The 11293-nt window shown below is 42.9% G+C and overlaps 1 protein-coding gene across 1 annotated transcript in view; it reads right to left on the reverse strand.

Moving 5' to 3' along the window:
- smpd3 (sphingomyelin phosphodiesterase 3) overlaps nucleotides 1-10611 on the reverse strand; it is a 124121-nt gene extending 113510 nt beyond the window's left edge. The window contains exon 1 of the mRNA XM_034084458.1: nucleotides 10472-10611. The gene's annotated coding sequence lies outside the window, so the exon portion shown is untranslated. The remainder of the gene's footprint in view (nucleotides 1-10471) is intronic.
- Between the last annotated feature and the right edge of the window lie 682 nt (nucleotides 10612-11293).

Raw genomic sequence — 11293 nt, forward strand, 5'->3', positions numbered from 1 at the left:
TCAACATCCAGGACATGAGCCTACACTCTGGTTTCACTTGGCTCTGCATCGGCCAATCGGCTCGCTGCTCCCTCACTGCGAGTTGGACCCAGGTAGACCCTCATCAAAAGCCCCCCTGTTTGATATCCTGCCTCCAAAGTGGTAGAACAAGCTCCCCATTGATGTCAGGACAGCAGGAAGCCTACAGTGAAAACTAACCTGATTCTGCTGCACCTGGCCGGTAAGAAACCAGAACTGTACACAGAGAACAATGGTTTGACTTGTTAAAAGTCAATTAACTTGCAGGATTCTTTCTTCACGGTTTATTGCACTTGTTGTGAGTCGCTAAAAGCATCAGCTTGATTCAAATATGTAATGTCACCATGGTTAGGAAGTGTGCAATTTACTAATGTCCCCAGACAGGAATTTTTTGGAACTAAAGTCCTTACATTTCAAACAGTTAGGCTAACATTTTACTGAGACATGAGCCACATGCTGCCAGGGTGTGAAAGCTCTGCTTTAAAACCTTTTTTTCAACTTTTATCAAATTAACATTTACTTGACACTCCAGTCCTGTCTGGCCATGGAACTAAGCAGGAAATGGTTGTGACTAGAAACTCTATTCAAATTATTTGTCAGTCATTATTACTATTACTATTAATCAGTGGCGAGCTGTGAATTTTATACCTAGGCCCTCTGAACCCCCCCCCCCCCCCCCCCCCTTCCCTAAAAAAAAAAAAAAAGAGTTATTACGTCACAGCGTATACTAGCGCATCAATGGCAGCGACCCTCTACCACACAACACAACACCTGTAAATAACCCAATTTGTGTTCTTTGAAATTGAAAAGGATATTGCATTGTGTTTGTTACTTTCATTGCAGTTGTATGTCTTAAAGGCGACCTATCTTGCAAAATGCACTTTGTGATGTCTTTTAAACATAAAGATGTGTCCCCGGTGTGTCGGGGAACTCACGCAGCGTCAGAAAATAAAACCCTCTATCTTTTCTTCCGTACCCAAATCTTTTAAAAACGGGTGTACAACGAGCGGATACAGATTTCCATCCGAACTGACGTCAGCGGACTCACAGAGAGTTGCTATCAGAAACAATGCCTGACGTGTTTTGGACGTAATCTCGTCTTTGTTTACATTAGCAAGCCTCGCTAACACTCAGAGCTAACCTGTACTGGAGAGCACATGTGTTTAAAAGGCAGGAAATAAAAAAAGAACTCACCTTGTGATAAACCCACAAGAGAAAAAGCATTTGAGCTCCATACTGTTTCAGAAGCAGTGGCGAACCGTGGCCATCACAACTGGACCTTCTGTAGACACACCCAGCTGCCGCCCCTCCCCCCCCCCTCCGCGGCATTATAATGTCCGTCTTCAAAAGGGTACTCACAACAATTCCGCAACAACTTCATCTTCACCTGTTGCACTTGTCATTTCAACGTTAAAAACAATAAAATGGCATGAATTGCTTCGTCGCATTCATCTAGATCCTCTGTCTCGAGCCAGTTAACTAGCGGGCCTTCTAGAGTACCCTGGAACCGAGGGGAACTCTGAAAGAATACGCCCATTGGCTACAAATCAATATATGATTGGTTGATCAAACTGTCAGTCCAAACGTGCGCTCTCATTCAGTGCAACGGCCAGGGCATTATATCAAGGATGTAGAATACCTTGGTTGAAGGATATTCTACCCAGAGACCCAGAACAAGATCTGATTGGTTGCTTTCTTTTCTACTGAAATGCGTAGTGCATGGTCCGAGAAGGACAAACAAATCAACGTAACACTGTAATATTACAGATCAACAACACGGATACGATTCTCATTTATTCATTTTATATACATTTTATTACATTTTATTTATATAATTAAATCGATTTTTTGTTTGTTTTATCTGAGTGTTCCAGAGTATTCTCTGAATACCTTGAAGGCCCTGACGGTTCACCACTGTTCAGAAGTAATCCTTGACGTGGTTTAAACAGGATGATGTTTTATCCCAGCAGAATTTAACTTTATCTCCGGTAGAATTCTGATCAGGCATTAGCTCCGCCTCCTCGTCTTTCTTTTTTTTCAAGCTAAGGACCCAAGATCCGCGTTTCTCTAACAGGGCTTCAAAAGAGGGGTATGAGCAATATGAGGCATGGCTACAATGGATGATCTGTTTGGTATTTTAAGCAAAAAATGTCACAGACATGTTTTGTATAGGTATGGCCCTACAATATATTTTTCTATATAGCATGATAGGTCCACTTTAAGTGTAATTTGGCTTGGCTTCCTATTTTGTGGACATGCTTTTATTTGAAGGCGAGTTTACGCTTTTGACAGGAAGTTGTTGTTGCTATGGAAACAAGAACAGCTTCACAGCGGGCAGAACTTGTAATAAAGTCCGCGATAATAAAACCCACCCATTTAGAGGGAAGATATGATTACTCTCTCGTTCAGTTACTATAGCTGGCCCTCTGTGAATTCATAGCTGGACCACCAATCAGCTCCTATCTTCACAGTAACTCGCAGAGACGAGCTTCTTTCATTTCATTCAATTGGGAGGGATGAAACCCTCTTTAATGGTCACACATGCAGAGCACACAGCTAGTGCCAGGAGTCTAGTACTAGGAGCAGTGGGCAGCGCCCGGGGAGCAATGGGAGTGAGGGGGGAAGGGGGATGTCCGGTGCCTTGCTCAAGGGCACCACAGCAGGGCAGGACCCTACGGTTCACAGTCCAAGCCCTACTGACTGAGCCACTGCTGGATTAACCCTTCACATTCAAACAGAAACTGAATAGGCAGATTCAAAGGATTTATTTATTTGGAAATGTTGTTTTAAATACAATTAAATCAAGTTATTTTGGTAAAACTAATGAAAAATACAACAATTTCTTTTTTTTTTAATGTTTTTAAATATTATTTTGTAGAATATTTTAGGGCATAGAGCAGAGGTGTCAAACTCAATTTCATCACGGGCCACATCAGCATTATGGTCAAAGGGCCGGTTGTAACTTTAAGACTATATAAAAATACATATATAAATATTTAATATATATAAAATAATGTATTGTATTTAGGGCTGTCAAGTTAACGCGTTAATAATGCGTTAACGCAAAAAAAAATTAACTCCACTAATTATTTTAACGCGATTAACGCATGTGTATTTTTTGTCCTCGGCCGCCCCGTAGTTTCAGAGCGCATCGAGTTTAAAATACCATCTACAAGCTGATGCTGACAGCCCCGCTCCTGCTGCCCGCTTGCGGAAGACCACACTTCCACGCTCACCGGCAGGCACCGACTGGCCATCGGGAGGACCGGGAGGGTGTGTGTATGTGTGGCGCGAGCGAGAGAGAGAGAGAACGCGCACACCTTACGTGTATTGTTGTTGTTAGCATCTAGTGCTAGCTAGCTGCGCTAACGGATATAAGGAGCTGTTTCAATGAAAACAGAGGAGCGACATTTCGCCGACAACTGCGCCGAGCACTTGACTTTATGCAGGCAGCCAGACAGCGGGACATTGTACGAAAAGTCAGCACACTCAGCACGGATAGTGCGTGCAACATGATTGCAGCGTCTAGGCAGCTCCCGTTCGAGCATGTATGCCTTGAGCTGCACATAGCTCCAACGATCCATCACAGTGTCTCTCCACATCCACATACACATACACACACACACACACACACACACACACACACACACACACACACACACACACACACACACACACACACACACACACACACACACACACACACACACACACACACACACACACACACACACACACACACACACACACACACACACACACACACACATACCATGTATACATCACTTCAGGGGACATTACATTGACTTACATGCATTTCCTGGAGACTTATCCTAACCTTTACCATAACCAACACATGCCTTACCCTAACCCTAAACCTAATCAAGTCTTCACCCTAAAATTAATGATTCCGTGAGAGGTTCCAGGTTTAATTGAGGCGAATATTTGTAATATTGCAAAATGTGCGATTAATTTGCGATTAATCGCATTATCATTAAAGGTGGGGTAGGTAAGTTTCATAAACCGGCATGAGATACACTTTGTTATATTCCATGGAATGCTCTTAACATCCCGATAGCAATGAATATCTTAAGTGCTTTGACAAAAAATCCATAAAAAAAAGTCATCTGTAGAAGCCGTAATACTGTAAAAAGTACAACCAATCGGCCGGCCCAGCTAAACGGATTGGATGGCCTACCTGCCTGTCAGCCTTCCATCGGGGCACACACTTATCTCGTGCCCTCATTGGTCATGTGCGCGTTTGTGTGTGTTGGAGGAGGGGCTCTGTAAGGAAGTGGCAGATTTTCTCCGGTTGTGTATTTTCAAATTCTAGTGATCTCGAGCCGGTTTCTCAATCTTACCTACCCCACCTTTAAGAGAGACAAAAAACATTTTGTGGAGCAGGGTTTTGTGCATGATCTGTTTGATTTTGATTGGGGTAAAATCGATCTGTGTGCTGATGTAGAAACCGCATGGTCTTATTTTATCTTGGTTTTATGGAGATCATTGATAGACATGCACCCCTGCGTAAATTTAGAGTAAAGGGACGAGACAATCCTTCGTTTTCTGCTGAACTGTCCAGTTTCCTTCATGAGAGAAACAAGGCCTGGGCAAAGGCTAGGAAATCAGGCTCAGAGGTAGAATGGCTGCATTTTAGGCAGCTAAGAAATAACTTCAATTCTCATATCAAAAGTACTAAATCAAAGTACTATCTGTCAGTAACCACAAAGAATCTGAATAATCCTGGAAAATGTTGGAAAGCCATTAAATCGTTATCCACCGGCGATATCCGTAATGAGCTACCTCCGTGCATTACCACAGCATCTGGCTCTATATCGGACAGGGCTACTATGCTAAATTGCTTTAATGAGCATTTTGTGTCCTGTGGTTCTCTATTTGATTCTGTCACTAACTCTGCTTCTGTGAACACTACAGTATGTGACTCTGAAAAACGTGTGTTGGAAAACCCTTTTAGTTTTACCCCTTTTACTGTTGATGTTGTTCGTGAAGCTTTAACCAAGTTAGATCCTAAGAAACCGGCTGGCCCGGACAACGTAGTACCTTTCTTTTTAAAGATAGCTGCAGATTTTATTGCTCCACCTCTCACTACTCTTTTTAACCTCTCCCTCAGCACTAACACAATTCCAAAATGCCTTTGCTAAAAGGAGGGGAGGCCACCTTATTAAATAACTATAGGCCTTTCTCTAAGTTGTCAGTTCTGGCTAAGGTTCTTGAACGCCTAGTGAGTGAACAGGTAAAGGTGTTTTTATGTACAAATGACATCCTGTCTAAACATCAGTCAGGCTTCAGAAAGCAACACAGCACCATCACTGCCACAATGAAAGTGGTGAATGATGTGGCGAGTATTTTAGATAATAAGCAGAGTTGTGCAGCTCTATTTATTGACCTTTCAAAAGCGTTTGACACCGTCGATCATCACATTTTAAAGCAGAGGCTAGCCAGTATAGGCATGTCCAGCCATGCAGTGGGGTGGTTTGTAAACTACCTCTCTGAAAGGTCCCAATGTGTTCATTTTGATGGGCTGTCGAGTGGTTGAACATTGTTAATGGTGTTCCTCAAGGTTCTGTTTTAGGTCCACTTTTATTCTCCATCTACATCAACAGTTTAGGTGAAAATGTGGATGAAGCTACTTTACATTTTTATGCGGATGATACCGTGATGTACTGTGCAGGTCCCTCCATTAAGGAGGCTGGTGTTAAATTACAGGCTGTTTTTAACATTATTCAGACTCAGCTCTCTGAACTAAAGCTTCTCTTAAATGTTGAGAAAACCAAGGTAATGCTATTTTCTAAAGCTAAAAAGACTCCAGAGCCTGTTTTAGATATTGTAACTACGCAAGGAATAACACTTGAAGTGGTTACCTGTTACACATACCTTGGTATCTGGCTTGATGACCGTCTCACTTTTAAACTTCATTTCAATAACCTGCTTAAAAAGCTGAGGGTTAGGCTAGGTTTCTTCTACAGGAACAAGTCCTGTTTCTCGCTTAAGGCCAGGAAAAGGCAGAAATCTAGACTTGCAAATAATTGCAAGTCTATTCAGTGAGAATGTCAAAATATGATTTAAAAAGAAAAGCCAAATTCTGGAAAAACAAAGACATTTTGAAGACAAAAATCTATTTATGAGAAAAAGGCAAATTCTAAGAAAAAAGGCATATTTTGAAGAAAAAAAGTCACATTCTGAGAAAAATGAAGAAAAAAAGTCACATTCTGAGAAAAAGTCAAATTTGAGATGCATTGTGGGACATGTATTTTATGGGCAACGTGCTTCTGTAAAGTAGCATGTAACCATATAATAATATATTATATTCTTTGCAAGCTCTTGTGGAGCCACATAAAATGAAGTTGCGGGCCGGATTTGGCCCCCGGGGCAATCAATCAATCAATCAACAACTTTATTAATCCCGCAAGGGGCAATTGGTTATGAGCAGCAGCTTATGTCATGTACACAGGCAGGAACATACAAGAAGAAAACACACAGATACACCCGGGAGCACAGATGTGGATAATTCCAATTTACACTATAAATAGTTCAAAGCATCACAATAATAAATAAATAATCAAGTTAAAAGCCTTTTCAAGAATTTAAAAGTTTGAGTGCAGAAGGGCCTTGAGTTTGACACCCCTGGCCTAGAGGGACCTGACGGCTCGCTTGCTATTAATTATTTTTTAAGGTTTTAAGGTCTTGTTTTATTCCATTCTGAGTGTATTGACTTCTGTTGGAATAAAGTGTTTTCATCAATCACCATTATCTTTTGTAGATGAAAAAGTGTGACGTAAATAAAGTTTTATTTTTATTTTACTGAAATGATAACTGTTATCAGAAATAAAATGATTGAAATCCCCCTATTCTTTATATAGCGCTATTACCAAGTTGTACAGGACTTTGGATTATGACCAATGTTTCAACCGACTACAACAATGGGAGGGCCAAAGTGGCGGTCTACGACAGATAAAACATCTACATAGTAAACACAGTATACAACAGTTTGTAAGGATGCACTGAAAGAGCAGTGAGGCTTTTAATTTCAGAATGCTCACCCTAAGGGTTTATCTAATACAATTCAATGCACTTTGAGTGGAGCCTTTATGATGGGACCCCACAGTGAACCCATCTCCCCATACTGTGCACAGCAGAGTTATAACAAGTATTCTGATGTCTCAGGCAGAGAAACCAGATCCTGCACTATCAGGTGTCCCTGGGCTCCAGAACCACCCCCCCCCCCTCCACCTGTGGGGCCCATCCACTCAACCACCTGCCTTTTTAATCCTGTCCACCAACAGAAAGGGTTTGGATGTGGGGGTCCCCTCATGACACAGCACTTCACTGATCCTCACGTATCATGCAGGGTTGGAATAACTAACAAGTTCAGAGGTTAAATCACAACTGTGTGTTGAGATGTTGAGTATCAAAGCTGCTCTCAGAGTTTAGGAGAGGAATTAGGCCGTTCGTTTGATAACACATCAGATATAATGCTCTTACTCTCAAAGAAATGTTGAAAAAAATATCAAACAGAAAGTCATTTAGGCGACAATAATTTCATTTCAAGTTTCATGGGAGGCAGAATGACAAGGTTCGTCTGTAGATAATGTTTAAAGATATGGACATATAAATGAGACAAGACAAGAGGAGAGAGAGAGGGAAAGGAGAGGAGGAAACAAGGTTGGCAAATAGAGAAGAAGCGGAAACAAAAGAAAGGGGAAAAAGGGAACGTGTTAGTAGAGAAGAGGAGAGGACAAAACAAAAAGCGGACAGAACCCTCAAACATTAACAGGCACTCAGCATAAATGAGCTGATGTGTAAACAGAAAGTGATGTAATGGTCATATGAACACTTACATGGTTTCTGTATCCCTGGAGGTACGTGTATGTGTGTCCATGTGTACAAATAGTTTTAATTGAAAATAAATGTAATTAAAAGTGTTACGTTGTAATCTTGGTATTACATGGGTTTAATATGGGTGTTATAACAGTGTAATATAGAAGTAATAATAGTGTAATTATGTGTAATATGGGTGTAATATTGGTGCTACATGGGTGTAACATGGGTCCAATTACAGTGTGACGTGGGTCCAATTACAGTGTGACGTGGGTCCAATTACAGTGTGACGTGGGTATAATAATGGTATGTGGTGTAACAGGGGTGTAATAGGGGTGTAACAGGGTTGTAACTTAACAGGGGTATATTAATGTGTAATACGAGTGTACAAACGGTGTGATAAAGGTGTAACGTATAGGAATCAGTTAATTTTCCAAAATATTGAATACCCATGTAAGGGTTTCATGCAAGGCAGACATGTTTAAAGATGTGGACACATTGGAAGCCTCTGCTCCTGGGAAGGCTGCTGCAAAGCCAAGACGTTTCTTAATAACTCACAGTGTACAAGGCACACGTGGTGTACAGGCTCAGGATAGCTACCACAGATCATTAGGTAAATGTTAGAATAGTAAGGCAACAGGACCAGATCTAAATCCATAGGGAGATACGTTACACAAACTGTAGATACTGCTCTGCATCTCACTATATTTAGATCCTCTAAATGTATAACAAGTACTCCTGCAGCCCTGTCATGGTGTCGGCACGTCACCTCTCACATATCTGCCTGCATGCTAAAATGTCAAGATGTGTTGGCTTCAGGAAGCCGGATGGAACTATGTTCTTTTAAAATATGATTGATATGATATGAGAGAAATACGGTTTCAGTCACTGATTTACATCGAGTGCCACTTTACTGAATGTATGTTCAGAGGAGAGCAAACCAAAGAGACAATTACACGAACTGCCTTCAGTGTGTGGATAAAGGTCGATGACAGTTTTAGCAGCTGCTTGACTCTTTTCAGCACATCAGCCAAGAGAGGGTACATTAGACAAGAAGGAGGAGGAAGGAGGAAGGAAAGGGGAGGAGAGGAGGAAACAAGGAAAGAGAATAGAAGAGAGCAGAAGGGAACCAGAAAACCTTCCTTAGTCCCACAGCGGGGACATTTACAGCGTTACAGCAAAAGGAAAAATACAAATAAAACAAGTTTGCTAAAAGTTTGTATTAAATACAGAGACATAAACAATTAAGACAGATTTTTTTTTTAAATAAGCATTTGAAAAGGTAAGTGAACATAGGTGTTGAGATTGTGTATTGTGCATAAGAGTCATTATTGCACTATTTCTGTAATGGAAGGAGAAGGGAGGCCGCAACGAGAAACAGAAGAAGGGAAGAGGAAAGGAAACGAGGAGAGGCCACGCCGGGCCACACCTAACCATCACAACTCCACAGATCACACACAAGCTGAGATGCTGTAGCTATAAGAAAGCAAACACACACCACTAACCAGTCCCAGTGCCTCCTGCTGGAAACCAGTGAAACCACCAGCTCAAGCCACGAGTGCACAGCCAGTACACAGAAAACACCAAGTCAATGGTCCACGCCACAGAGAGGTGTTCAGACCATACGCCTGGGTAATGAGACACAGAGGGTGCTGTGATTCCAGAGGCATTGAGTTGTGATCTCATGCAAAGGAAGAGAGTGTGTGTGTGTGTGTGTGTGTGTGTGTGTGTGTGTGTGTGTGGTGTGTGTGTGTGTGTGTGTGTGTGTGTGTGTGTGTGTGTGTGTGTGTGTGTGTGTGTGTGTGTGTGTGTGTGTGTGTGTGTGTGTGTGTGTGTGTGTGTGTGTGTGTGGCCTACCATTACTATACTTGTGGGGACCTACATCTGTTTTCACAGTCACGTGTGGGGACTCGCCTCCCTTATGGGGACAACTTGGAGGTCCCCATAAGGGGAATCATTAATTTTATGGTGAAGACTTGGTTTAGGGTAAGGGTAAGGTTAAGGGTAAGGATTAGGGTTAGGCATGTGTTGGTTATGGTTAAGGTTAGGTAAGTCAATGTAATGTCCCCTGAAGTGATGTATACATGATATGTGTGTGTGTGTGTGTGTGTGTGTGTGTGTGTGTGTGTGTGTGTGTGTGGTGTGTGTGTGTGTGTGTGTGTGTGTGTGTGTGTGTGTGTGTGTGTGTGTGTGTGTGTGTGTGTGTGTGTGTGTGTGTGTGTGTGTGTGTGTGTGTGTGTGTGTGTGTGTGTGATGTGTGTGCGCGCGCGCCGCGCGCGCGCGCGCGCGCGCGCGCGCGCGCGCGCGCGCGCGCGCGCGGCGCGCGCGGCGCGCGCGCGCGCGCGCAGCGCGACCCTGGGACTCATGCCCATATGAGTCAAATGTGTGGCCCCATGCAGGCACAGGGTAAGATGTAGGCGCGGCTGGTGATCTGTAGCATTACACAAGCAGGGGAGGAACGGGAGGGAACGGGAGGGAACGGGAGGGAACGGGAGGGAACGGGAGGGAACGGGAGGGAACACCGGGGCTTTCTTAGCGTGTGTACCCCGGTAAAGGTGTAGAGTAATCCCTGCTGCTCCCCGATAGAGAAACAGACAGAAGAGAGGAGACTTACTTGTTAGAGATCTCTTCCACATGGACTGCAAAACGGCTCTGTTTTCTCTTCTGTTCCTCTTGTGTTCTGAGCGCTAAAACCGATCTCTGCGGCGGCGAAATCCAGAGTCCACCGAGCAGCTGCCGGGGAGAGAGCGACGGTGTGAGTGAGAGCAGAGAGAGTAGGGAAAGAGGGAGAGAGCGACGGTGTGAGTGAGAGCAGAGAGAGGAGGGAGAGGAGGGAGAGGAGGGAGGGAGAGAGAGAGAGAGAGGAGGAGAGAGAGAGGGAGGCGGAGAGAGGAGGGGCAGAGGAGTCTCTTCAGCACCACTCCGCTCTGATCAGCTCGCACTGACGTCACGCCCACTTCCCTACACACACACGATAAACTGTATGTTACACATGCTGCATATCTCTGCCACTTTAAATATTCCCACATGTTTTATTGTCAGAGTAAATGATCATATTTTGATTGTGCGTATTTGTGTATATTTATATTCTTATTTATGTTCTATATTTTAATTGTATCATAGTTTTGAGACATGTTTGTGGCACAGCAGCATGTAAACAAGGCATTGCACGGGAATAGAAAAATAAATTAAAACGTTTTAAAAAAGTAATGAGGATATTTTTCAGATTTAAAAAACACTACAGCATTAAGCAGCCCCAATAGATGTGCTTACAACTATAGTTGCTACGCTGCTTCAAAACTATTCTCTATTCAATTACTTCTAATATGAAACGTGTGTCAGCTCCAAGCTGCTCCACTTGGGTCACCAGAGACACGCCCAGAACGTGAGAGCAGTCCTCCAGATTCTACATGTTCTCTTGTGGAAATAAAACTCT

The sequence above is a fragment of the Pseudochaenichthys georgianus genome, chromosome 6 (assembly GCF_902827115.2).
Source record: "Pseudochaenichthys georgianus chromosome 6, fPseGeo1.2, whole genome shotgun sequence".
Lineage (NCBI taxonomy): Eukaryota > Metazoa > Chordata > Actinopteri > Perciformes > Channichthyidae > Pseudochaenichthys > Pseudochaenichthys georgianus.